This window comes from Cyprinodon tularosa, unplaced genomic scaffold (assembly GCF_016077235.1).
Source record: "Cyprinodon tularosa strain WSP-4 unplaced genomic scaffold, ASM1607723v1 ctg982, whole genome shotgun sequence".
Taxonomy (NCBI): Eukaryota; Metazoa; Chordata; class Actinopteri; order Cyprinodontiformes; family Cyprinodontidae; genus Cyprinodon; species Cyprinodon tularosa.
The window spans coordinates 112444-126206 of NW_024039765.1; positions in this window are offsets into that span (position 1 = coordinate 112444).

Here is a 13763-nt window from a genome sequence, read left to right on the forward strand (position 1 = left end):
CCTCCTTTCTGAAACAGGCCCCAGGAGAGACACATTCCTGGATTTTACACTTGATTTTTGTTGTTTAAATATTAATATATTAATGTAAAAATGGATCAAAGCATCACTATCCCTGTTTTCTATTTACATTTTTATGGTATGTATTTATTTTTATCTACGAGCTGGAAATGTCACCAGATTGGATTTCAGAAATCTAAACACCTTACTATGAGCCTATATGCCTATTTAAATACAATAAATACAAATAAATAAGGCTGCACTTTCAAAAATTAGCTGTCAATAGAGCTGTTCTAAATGAAATTTCTTTTTGTTTACACTTGTGTATACAAAATGACAAAATAAATCATTCTAAGCCTATGTCTAAAGTCTATAAATAGATTGATATTCACTACTTTATTGTCATATACACTTAAGTGTCTCTAGATATGACTGATTTTCCAACTGCTTTCAGACACATGAAACAGTCTCTTCCACATAATGCAGCCACTGCTGTCTAGCAAACCAAGCCAGTTCCACAGAATGTGAGAACGTTTCATTACCACAACGCCATGCGGGAAATTTAAAACAGGAGAATTTTGGCTGTTAGGGCTTGTCTAATCCAATCAGGCTAGGTTGGGTTGCGGGTGCTGGAGCTAAGCCTGTTGGTGCGACTGCCATCAGAGGCGGACGAACAGTCTCCTCACTCCGGCTGCTTTTCGTGAATACAGTACTAGTGTTCATTTTCATTGGTGGTGGTTTAAAAAAAAAAACAAGGTGCGTGTGCCATGTAACTTCCTCGTTTCTGTCGTTAGACTACGTAATCTTTCTATTCTGCTGCCATGAGCGGGACATCTCTGTCCTCAGCGATCACTAGCTTGGTAGACGGTTGCCATGACGTAACCGCCGTGAACTTGTGTTGATTAGGCCTCAAAATAATTGAATTACAACCAAAGGACAATTAATAGTAAAAGACTAAATCACTTCCCAAAATATTCATAAGAAATTTATAACCTGTGCAAAGTTTCTTTGAGACATTTTTTTTAAATCTCCCTCTTGACACTAGGGGATGCTGCAGCAGAACGAATGAAAGTGAACGAACTAGAACAAACAAGAACAAACGAAAGTAAATGAGAAGGAATGACCAAACAAAAAAAAAGACCTAATTGGAATTTTAACTATTTCCATTCCTTTTTCGATTCTGGTTCCAGTCGATTCTCCATTCCTATTTTTTAAAACAAGAAAAATCATAAAATTTTGAATGTTATTAATGAGCTGGTTAACCAGAGTTCTGCCTGGATCAAATGATCTGAACATCTCAATAAGATTGTCATGATCTTGGTGCTGATGACTGGCTTGATTGTTAAGTCCATTCGCTTGCCTAGCTCCTCCCAGTTTCTTATCACCGTTCTTTTGTTTCACCTGCTCCAGTTTCTATTTAACCATCCTGCTTCTAGTCATCAGTGCCAGATTATTTTAGCCTTTGATGAGAGTTTTCTATCGTACTTGATTGTGTTCTGGATGCCTGATCCTGACCCATTCTGCCTTCGGACCTCTGAGCCTGCCTGTTCCTTTTCTGCTCTGTTTGCCAGACCTGACTTCAGGCTCCTGCTGGATTCTGCCTGTTTACGATCCTGGATCTGCTTCCTGACACCGACCTGGATTTTCCTACCGTACCTCTTCCAATCTCTGATCTTCTGGCCCTGACTCCAGTGAACCTCTTCAACACCGGCTCTGGCTTCGTCCTTTTGATTTTCCTGCCTTCTTTCGCCTGATATGACACATGTCTGCATTCTTTGGTGATTTAGGGACCAAAATACGTACTTTTAGTACCATAATTATATGATTTATGATGACCTGGATAAACATCTGCTTGCACATGTGCAAGGTAGTGACTATAAACAATGCTGCTTTCATCCATTTGGAAGGGGGATGTTAACTGTTTCTTCTGTTTTTTTCTGCCTTTCCGCTTGTCATGTTGATCACTGCCCCTCTGTGGTTTTTGCAAGTACTTCCCCTTCATCCCTTCATCTATAAAAGTTCACAGCGCTTCTCAGGGCTCGTGCAACGTGTGCACTGACCGGCGTGACAAGCCAACTTGCAAGTACATTTCAGCCTTAAAGTGCCTTGAGATACTATGTGTTAAGAGTTGATGCTATATAGCCTATAAATAAATGGAACTGAGTTCTTTCACTGTGTGATTGTATTTAGATAGCTGCCAGTTTTTACAATATCGACTGCTGTTATGCATTTATGTTCACATTGTGAAGTTAAAAATATTCTTGCAGATTATAACATATTCCTGTCTCTTCTATTTATTGGGTATTCAGTCAAACTTCAGTTCACATTATCCCAATGCATCCAGATGTAAATAATTAAAAATGCTTGTCTGACTGCGACTGATGTCAAGTTAGATTGGGTCAGGTTGGTTCTTATCACACCTACTGTATACAGACTTATGCAAACTTTCCTAGATTAGGGAATCAATGGTAAAATGAGACAGAAATCATTTGATCTCCTCAAGACTTTGGTGTCTATAAATGATACAGAGTTGGGTCAATGCTCATGTCCTTTGAAGGTCCTCTGTTTTAAAAGTATGCGTTTCTTTTTCAAGTTATTTATAACTCATGTTGATATGACCTGTCTCAGGGGCTCCAGGGAAGAATGCGTCTTCTGGGTGGAAATTATACCTTGTATGGTGGTGGACTGACAGCAGGAGAGGGAGACAGGAAGAAGCAGAACAGAAAATAATAAACAGAATAGAAGAGAAGTTATGTTAAAACATTAAAGTTTGAATTTGAAAAAACAGCAAAAGATAAGACACATCCTGAACAGATCAGAACAGATTTACAATTTCTTCCATTCTACAACAAAATCAACTTAACCTGAAGCATCAGTTTCTTTTTGGTTTATTGTATGAGCCTCAGCTGAAGTGACGATTTGCTGATGGTTGTCTCTATTGCCCTATGTCTGGACTCTTGAATCTCAAGATACTTTGTCCTGCTTCTGCATTACAGGTTCATTGAGCTGGAATTCAGGCTGCAATGCTAATGTTGTCAGAGGCAAAAGAAGAATGTAAATTATTAAACCTGAAAGAGTTAGAATCTATAGTACAGTGTTTAAAAGTATTCACCCCCCTTGAATTTTCCATTTTGTCCATCAACTTTGGCCCTTATGTATGGAAGAAAAACAGTCTCATTGGAATCTGACTTTTTTTTTTACGTCGAATTTTAAACACTGAATTTTTTTAAACATTGAATTCCTTACACTCAATTTTTATCTGGTAAAATTTCACCAGAAAAAAATTTCAGCTGCAAAAAAAATTCAGCTGCAAATGTGTTGAACTTTTGGTGAACTCGTGTCACGTGACCAAATGAGCTGATTTCATTGGCTAGAAGCTGCTTGACTATCGGGTGTAGATTGCTTTGGCTTGAGTTCACCAAAAGGTCAACACTTTTGCAGCTGAATTTTTGCAAGTACATTTTTTGCAGCTGAATTTTTAGGAATTCATGTCTAAAAAAATTCAGTGTTTAAAATTTGGTGTTAAAAAAAAGGGCAGATTCCAATGAGACTGTTTTTCTTCCATACATATGTGATAGACCAATGCCACACCGTACATCATTGGGGGAAAATTAAAGCTTGTCATTCATCTGTTTTATGTATCAAAATCTAAATCTGCTTTTGTTGCAGAAAAAATGCAAGTCTTAAACAATTCTACAAAACATGATTGGTTGAATCACCTTGTAATAGCTACTCTATTACTAATCTGTGCATCTATGTTTTTCAGTTTTTTGGGGAATTTTTTTACTTTCAAAGGTTGCCTATCATGTGCTTGGTCAAAGTTTTTAAACCTATTGCTCAGAATTTCATCCAACTGCAATATGATTTTAAGCGAAATTTCAAAAATAAAAAGAAAATGCAAATTTGGTGTTTTAATTTGGGTTAAACTTAGCTCTCCCAAGCGGATTGTTGTCATACATGGTTGTCCACAGTATGTCGTCACGCATGGTTGTAATAAATAGGAAGTAAAGGCTGCAATCAGAACTGACAAAAGATCGATCACTGATGGAGAAAAGTTTTAATAAATCTGTTATCAGGCAAGTTTTTCTTATGTTAACATGTCAGCTAGTAATGGCGATGTTGCTTCCAGATATTTAAGCACATAAAAGAAACATTTAGGAAGACGCCGACATCAGAAACAGCTGCTCAGTCATGTGAGGCAAAGTTTGCTACGTTAGAGCTGATTTTAAAAGAGTCTCTCCATCTCCGACTTTGCCCATTAACCCTTTTTTGCGAAAGCCAAAAACCACGTCAAGCAAGCATAAAACTTTTTTGCGAAGTTGAGGGAGATTTTTCCAATTTTGCCAAATCCATCAAGCTTTTCTGATTTGATACTTCCAAACGCACTTTAGCAAATGCTGATGGACACCAATTTTCCATTGCTGGACAACACTGGGAGAAGAATTAGTCAGATTATTACTGTTTATTATTTCATATTTATTTATTACTGTACTGCCACCTCTGAGCTCCAATCTGCACACAGAGGGTGTTTTCATTATCGCTGGAGATTTTAACCAGGCTAACTTGAAGACTGTTCTCCCCCATTTCTACCAACATGTGGACTTTGCAAGTCCGGGTGAAAACGCTTTAGACCTGGTTTACTCTAACATTCAAGATACATTCAGAGAAGCCCCCCGTTCCCACCTCGGGTCATCAGATCACCTATCTGTCCTGCTTATCCCTGCATATAAGCCCCATCCGACAGCTAAAGAGGTCAGAGTGTGGTCTGAGGGCGCCATAGAAAAACTCCAAGACTGTTTTGAATGCTCTGACTGGAACATCTTCAAGGCTGCAGCAACATATGATAACTTATTAAATGTTGATGAGTATGCCATGACTGTGTCAGCCTACATCAACAAATGCATTGAGGACGTCAGCATCAGAAAGAACATCACCACAAGGGCCAAACAGCCACCCAGGATAAATGGAGAGGTTTGGAAATCGCTAAAAGCACCGAACTCAGCTTTCAAGTCTGGTGATAAAGAGGCACTGAGAACAGCGCGTGGTTTCTCATTTTCTTCACTAGGGGAGTGAACGCTGGCACGACTTGCTGCCGCTCCTCGCCGGTATTTTTGTATTCGTTGCTCACTGCCTTCGCTCACCGCCTCACCTGGCGTTTTTAATAATGTGGACCGGCAGGACATACACCCTGCTTGTCTGTATCTGGATATTCCTACTGCCCGCTCACCTGCAAGTGGCGGGTTTGCTGCAGTATTCACCCGCTGACCTGCTCCGGCTCCGCTGTCACTCCCTTGGACCTGCGCCCGAGGCTCTCCACCTTCACCCGGACATCACCTTCCAGCCACGTCGGAGATACATCCACCGAGGGTCCCGTCGGATTGTCCACCGCAACGGTTCAACAGCAATAAAATCGATCTGGTCCAGCTCCCGACGGTGGATTCGTCGCCCTCCATGCTCCACCAGCCGGCCTGTCAACCACAGCGTGTTAGCCCGCCTAGCTCGGTCGGCTAGCACCACCACCAGCTGCGACAACAACGCACTCAACTTTGCTCTGCTCAACATCCGTTCACTGACAAGCAGGGGACATCTCATTCAGGATCTCATCACTGACCGTAAACTGGACTTTCTCTGCTTAACCGAGACCTGGCAACAGCCCCAAGATTACTCTCAGCTCAACGATTCCACTCCTAGTGGGTTTGTTTACATCTCTCAACCCCGTGGTTCCGGTCGCGGAGGAGGTCTCGCGATAATTCATCGCGAGAATTGGAAAGTCTCGCCGGTATCAGCTCCAGTTTCAAGCACGTTTGAATCCACAGTCTGCAAGCTATCTGGTCCAACTCCAACCATCATTGCTGCTGTCTACCGCCCCCCAAAACCGAATAGTGCCTTTTTAACTGAGTTTGCTGATTTTCTCACCCACCTATCCTCTCTCTCACCAAACTTAATTCTGCTGGGTGATTTCAATATCCACATGGACAACACCAATTCGCCTCTCACCAAAGACTTTACTTCCTGCCTAGAGAGTTTTGGATGTCAGCAATACACCACTACCCCCACACACACCAAAGGACATATTCTGGATTTAATCTGTTGCTCTGGTGTCATCCCCCACAACATAATATCTGATGAACTCCCCATAAGTGACCATTTTCTCCTCTCATTTGCAGTTAATCTTACTCTCTCAGTCTCTAAAACATCCCGCCTCATATCCTTCCGGAACATAAAGAAAATTGATCCCTCCACCCTTATTTCAAGTATCCACTCATCCTGCCTCCTTGACTTCAATAATCTGCTAACCCCTGATGATCTGGTTTTTCACTACAACACTGGTCTCCATAATAGTCTTGACTCACTTGCTCCTCTAAAAAATAGATTTGTTTCTTTCTCTGTCTCCTCCCCCTGGTACACCCCAAATCTCAGAAGCATGAAAACCAAAGGACGGCAACTTGAAAGACTTTACAGAAAAACTGGTCTTACTATACACAAAGAAATGTACAATAATCACATTATGCACTATAAGGACTCCATTGCCAGCACCAAATCACAGTACTACTCCAACTTAATCACTGCCAATCAACAGAGCTCTAAGTCACTTTTCTCTATACTTAACAATACCATCAAACCCCAGGACCCTTTCCCCCTGCACCTTTACACAACCTCCTTCTGCAATGACATCATGTCATACTTCACAGAAAAAATCAAGAACATTCACCAGAACCTTGGATCAACGGCTCATCTCAACAACTCAGCAGATCTCCCCCCGCCTACACATTTATTCTCCTCCTTCCATCCTCCCACTGTCTCGGAAATCACAGAGCTCATCCGGAAATCCAAATCATCCACCTGTCAACTGGACCCCCTCCCAACAAAACTTGTCAAAACCTGCCTTCCCTCTCTGGCTCCCCTCATCTCCGCTATCATCCACTCCTCCCTCACCACTGGAACTGTCCCTACACCTCTCAAAACTGCTGCCATCACCCCGATTGTAAAAAAACCTGGTGCCGACCCCACCAACTTCAACAACCTCCGTCCTATCTCCAATTTACCCTTCATTTACAAAATTCTTGAAAAAACAGTTGCCTCCCAGCTCCATTCTCACCTATGTGCCAACAGCCTGTATGAAGAATTTCAGTCTGGTTTCCGGCCACTCCATAGCACTGAAACAGCACTCATCAAAATCACCAATGACCTCCTCATGGCATCTGATTCTGGACTACTCACCATCCTCATCCTCCTCGACCTGAGTGCAGCCTTCGACACCATCTGTCACACCACCCTCCTCAGTAGGCTTTCGTCCATTGGCATCACGAGCACTCCGTTGGACTGGTTTATTTCTTATTTTTCTGACCGCACTCAGTTCATTCAACTGAAGACCCTCAAATCCACCCCCTCCCCCGTCACATCAGGTGTGCCCCAGGGCTCTGTTCTGGGGCCTCTGCTCTTCATCATCTACCTCCTTCCCCTTGGCAATATCTTCCGTAAATTCAACATCCACTTCCATTGCTATGCCGATGACACCCAGCTCTACCTCACCACGCAGCCATCGTCCTCTCTTCCGCCCGCCTCCCTCACAAATTGCATCTGTGAATTAAAAGCCTGGTTCACCAACAACTTCCTTCAATTAAACAGTAGTAAAACCGAGGTTCTCCTCATTGGTACCAAATCAACTCTTTCCAAAACCGACAGTTTCCAAGTCACTATTGATAGCTCCTCCATCTCCCCCTCCCCCCAGGTTAAGAGTCTGGGTGTCATCCTCGATAGCACACTATCTTTCCAATCCCATATAAATAACATTACCCGGTCTGCCTACTTCCACTTAAGAAACATCAACCGCCTCCGTCCCTCCCTTACCCCACACACTACTGCCATACTTGTGCACAGCCTTGTCACCTCCCGACTAGATTACTGCAACTCCCTCCTCTTTGGACTTCCTCAGAAATCACTCCACAAACTACAACTGGTCCAGAACTCAGCTGCTCGCATCATAACAAGAACTCCCTCTATCCACCACATCACTCCGGTCCTCCGACAGCTCCACTGGCTCCCCATACAGTTCCGCATTCAATATAAAATTATCATGATGACTTTCAAGGCACTTCACCATCTTGCCCCCCCCATATCTGTCAGACCTCCTGCATGTTCCCACCCCCTCCCGTGCTCTTAGATCCTCATCTGCTTTGCACCTGTCTGTCCCCTCCGCCCGTCTCACCACCATGGGGAGCAGAGCATTCAGCCGCTCTGCCCCCCGCCTCTGGAACTCTCTACCACCCCAACTTCGAAATACGGACTCAATTCTCCATTTTAAAATACAACTCAAAACCCATCTGTTCAAGATTGCTTATTCTCTTTAAAAATATCAATTTCACTGTCACAGCCTCTGTATTTTTTAAATGTTTTTAAATGTTTTATAATTATAATTTTTATTTTTTCTGACACTTTTTATGTTTTGTACGGTGACCTTGAGTGTCCAGAAAGGCGCCTTTTTAAATAGAAAAAAAAAAAAAAAAACTTAAACCGTGCCATCAGATCAGCGAAGCAGAACCACAGCCAGAAGATCCAGGATCTTTTCCATGACGACAGCAACACCAGGAGGATGTGGAAACGCATTTGGATGATCACAGACTACAACACACCCTACCCCCTGTTAGATGCAGCAAACACTGACTTCCTAAATGAACTGAACAACTTCTTTGGAAGGTTTGAGGCACTAAACAGCCTCCGGCAGTGAAAGCTGTTCCACACCAGGGGGAGGAGACACTAAACCTGGACGTAGCTGAAGTGAGGAAAACTGAGGAGAGTCAACCCAAGGAAGGCCCCAGGGCCTGATAACATACCTGGGCAGATCAGATGACAGGTGTCCTCACAGACATCTTTAACACATCACTGGACCAATCCATAGTGCCAGCATGCTTTAAGTCTGCCTCCATTATTCCAGACCCCAAAGAAGCCTCAGGTCACCTCACTCAATGATTAGCGGCCTGTCGCTCTGACTCCCATCATGATGAAGTGCTTCCAAAGGCTGGTTAAAGAACACATCGTCTCCAGTCTGCCGCCAACATTCCATCCGTTCCAGTTCGCCTACCGACGGAACCGCTCCACTGAGGACGCCATCTCTGCTGCTCTCCACCTGAGCCTGACACACCTGGAGGAGAAGAACACCCACGTGCGGATGCTGTTCCTGGACTTCATTCAGCTTTCAACACCATCATCCCACAGCATCTGATGGGCAAACTGGAACAGCTGGGCTTCAATACACCCCTTTGTGTAGACTGCTAGACTTTCTCATCTGAGGAAGGAGATAATCTTGGACGTCAGGAAGAACCGTCCTAACCACGCTCCACTTCTCATCAACAGCTCAGCTGTAGAGGTAGTCAGCAGCACCAAATTCCTGGGGGTGACATCACAGTCTAAACTGGACTGGAAACAGCACCTTAAATGGAAATCTAGATAAGTTATTTTTTCCTAAAATAAGTGCATTTGTTCTTGGATTGAGCAGCTAAAAGAGACATTTTGCCAATGGAACAAGACAATTTACATTTAAAATAAGAAAACACAGTTGCATTGTCTTATTTCAAGTGCATTTAATCTAAATTTCTTCTTTTAAGAGTAAAAATACTCATTCCATTGGCAAAGCATTTCTTTTACCCACTCAAATTAAGAGTAAATACACTTAATATAAGAATTTTTTACTTATTTCTTGATCCTTTTTACAATGTGATCAAAAGGGCCCAGACGCGCTTGGACTTCCTGCGGAGGATGAGTAGAGCCCACCTGCCCCCCCCATCCTCCCCACCTTCTCCAGAAGCACCATAGAGAGCGTTCTGACCAGCTGTCTCACTGTGTGGTGTGGAGGCTGCAGCGCCTCAGACTGGAAGAAGATGACAACAGCAGAGAGGATCATGGGGGCTCCTCTTCCCTCCATTAAAGACATTTCATCCCAGCGCTGCGTGTCCCGAGCCCATGACATCATCAATGACTCCTCATCCCCCCACCATGGACTGTTCTCCCTGCAAAGAGGCTTCGAGGCATCCAATGCAGGTTCAGCAGATTCCATAACAGTTTCTTCCCAGCTGCCATTGGACTGCTGAATGTTGTGTAAAACGGGTTATTTATTTATACAAAAAAATGTATGTTAGAACTGTAAATACACAGTCATATGTTATTTTTTTATGTATTTATTACTGTTTTCAAGGCTGCACTTTAAATAAATGAAATTGTCTAGAGCTGTTTCTTTTTGTTTACACTCATGTATAAAGACAAAATAAATCTGTCTAAGTCAGAGCACGGAGACGGGCAGGTGAGCAATCCAGGGATCAACGAATTGAGGGAGACAGGAGACGGGATAGAATCAGAAATCCAACACATCAGGTATCAGAGATCCGTCGACAGGACAGAGGCCTAGGCGTACCACAACGGTTTAACCCCCTGGCATCCTTCAGCTGTATGACTGCTCCTCATAAGCTCAGCAGAGCAGCCTCAACGAGCCGCAGGTGCGGGGCCACGACACATCTGTCAGCAGCAACCACCTGTGGAAGAGAATCAGCAGAGCACAGAACACCGAACCCTGACAGAAACAAAGTCCAGTGGATTGTTTTTTTTTTACTTTTTGGTATGAAATTGGTGGGTTTTTTTATAGTTTAGCTCATCATTTTAACTGAAAAGTAACATTTTTGGAAAATGGGCGAATTTATAATATTTTGAGAAAAAAAATGATATTTATAAGTATAAATAAGTACTTTTTTCTCTATCAGAAAATAGATGCAATTTAAAAAATACAGAAAATTGAGAAACAACCTTTTATGATAAAATTAATATAATAAGTATTAGAATTAATCCAATGAATCTAATATGATTTTTTTTTATCTTCACATTTTGGGTAGGTTATTGTTTCAAAATTGGTTTGACCATTCTGTAAAAGAAGATGCTTTGGACCACACACTGCAAAAACGATGTAAAAATGAGTAAAAAATCTGTTAAATTAAGTGGATTCACCCTTAATTTGAGCAGGTAAATAAGATGATTTGCCAATGGAATTAGTGTTTTTATTCTTAAAATAAGACAAGTAGATAATATGTACTTGTAGTAAGACAATATAATTGTTTTTTTCTTATTTGAAATGTAAATTGTCTTGTTCCGAGGGCAAAGTATCTCACTTACCTCCTTAATTCAAGAAAAAATGCACTTATTTTAAGAAAAAAATACTTTTTTGCAGTGCAACTATTGACAAATTAAACAAACACATGATCCAGTTACTTTGAATTCAGACTTTAAGTAAAAACTCCATTTCATATGAAAAGAAGTATAAAAAAGAACTGCTTTCAGGTGCAGTTCTCTCTAAAAGTGCATAGGTCACAGGAAGCCAAAAGGTGGCAGTATTAAACATGTAATGAAACACTAAACCAGGGCAAAGCAAATCCTCTACAATTTAACCATGTGACAAATGGACACTGTTATAGGAGGAGATATAAAGTGAGAGAAACTGCCTGGTTCTTCTATTTTTTCTTTTATTGTGTTTTTTCTGATAATGGCATCTCTAACAGATCTGCTTGGTTTGAAAGTATTCCTTCGTGTAATTAGAAATACAGACTGTTCAACTGTTTGATGTGAACACCAGCAGACATTTGTTTAAAAAAAGTGTTGTTTTTAAACAAATGCGCACAGATTCTTAATATCTTTGCCACACCCTTTAGCGTTAGTCCCTCCTTTGGTCTCTCATGACGCAGGTTGATAAGGAAGCTCAACGTGACGTCAGAGTGGGGTGCAGGAAAGAATCTGTATTGCCATGGAAACCTATCTCACTTAGTTTCCCTGTGATCTCTGGGTTGTGAGAATTAAAGGCTGTATTATTGCAAGGGATGGGTAGGCTTTGTTGCATTATGAGTTATGAATATTTCATGAATTAAATTGCTTTCATTCTGTTTTCCTATGGCACCATTTGAAGCCTGTTTTATTCTGAGATTAAAAGGCAGGAAATCCTAGAATCTAACAGAATCCTCGGTTCAAAGATATGCTACATAACACATGAGTACAAAAGAACAGACTAGTATGGACACAGATCTTTCCAACACTTAGGAAAATAAAAAATTAAAATAAAAGTGCAAATTCACAGCATAAGAAAAAAAAAATACTGTGCAGTGATTTAATTTTAGCATATTAAGACTTAAAAAATGCCCATTTAGTTAGATAATTAGATAAAATGAACAAACATTTAGTAGATTATTTACATTAAATGGTAGAAAATAAAAAAAAAAGCAGATAACATATGAACAGATATGAAGTTCATTAAGAGTAGTAACATTTATAAAAAAAATGTATTCAGTGGTGTGCTCTACATTAAACAAGAAAAGTAGCAATGAGATACAATTGGAGGGAAGAAGAGAAGAAAATATACATACATATGCATAAACACACATATATAAGTAGGGTTTGTAGCATAGACTGATCATAATCATATGATTGAAATATACGAATGGCTATAAAGTCTAACATTTGCTGGGAAGAATAATCTAAATTAACTTTTGCGCATTCAGAATAGGCTATCTTTGACTGAAAGAGTTATGCAACAAGTTCATGCATGGAGTAGAAGACTTTGGGTCTCATGCAAGAAGCATTCATGTAAACAAATTTCTTAAGTTCTTAATCTCTTACGAGTGATTTAGGAGAAAATGTTGCATTCAACATTTTTCTTCTATTTTTAATATTCTCTCAGGCACAAACACATTTTGAACCCATTGTGCTTCAGACTGACGTAGGAGTCAGCTTTTATCCAAACCCAGTTTTCCACTGAATTACCACATTTGTTGTTGCTTAAAAACAACTGACCATCTATAGGCTATATAATTATATGTCAAGCAACTCTGCAACCAGAAAATACATTGTTATTTGCTGATGACAGAATGGCATGTCGGTATCCAGGGGACAAAGGTTTCATTTGTTTCCATCAAATGAAAGAACAGTCAGCAAGTTCTATGTCAGATCAAGCTACTATTGAACTAACATCATAAACAGAACATGAATAGAAAGCAACATGTTGCTGCCTGAGACTCTTCTGACAGTCAGACAAGCATGTAGTGCACTCCATGGAGCTGCTTCAGCTTTGTTATAAGGCGAAATGCAGAATGTTGGGATTGGGTCGGTCTGAATTAGTCAAATTAAGAGTTTCAATTAATGTATGAGAGAGATGGAGAGGGTGATGAATGGATGACAGACCTGGTCTTTAGCTGGAGATTACAGAACACTCATGAGTGTATATTAAAATGAGATTCTGCAGAATGTCTAATCATTGGATATTATGCTTTCAAAAATAACAGAAAGATGTTCAGAAATGGCAAAACCAGCTGCAGGTACCTTGGAAATGTTTAAATTGCATCTCTAAGCATTGTGATGATCAATTCCAAAATATGTCTGTTTGTCCATCTGCTGTTTAACATGATAAGTCTAACAAAGTAGAAAAAGAATATCACATAATGACCCAGTTTTGAAGGTTTTCAATATGAAAGTTCAATTCTTAAATCGCTGAACAATTTTTTTTTTTTTTTTGTTAGCTTAGAAGGCTTGTAATTATTCATTAGGAGACCCAACATTCAAAATAATTTGAAATACCTTTTAATCTGTAGTGAGTCTTTAAGCTCCAGCCACTTCTGCACCTCTGCTTTGCTCTGTGCTCTACAGAGATGGAGACTCGAGTTTGTGACTCGTACTCGAGTCGCACTTAAGTCGCATATGTAATGACTTCAGACTCGACTTAGGCCCCGTCCACACGAAGT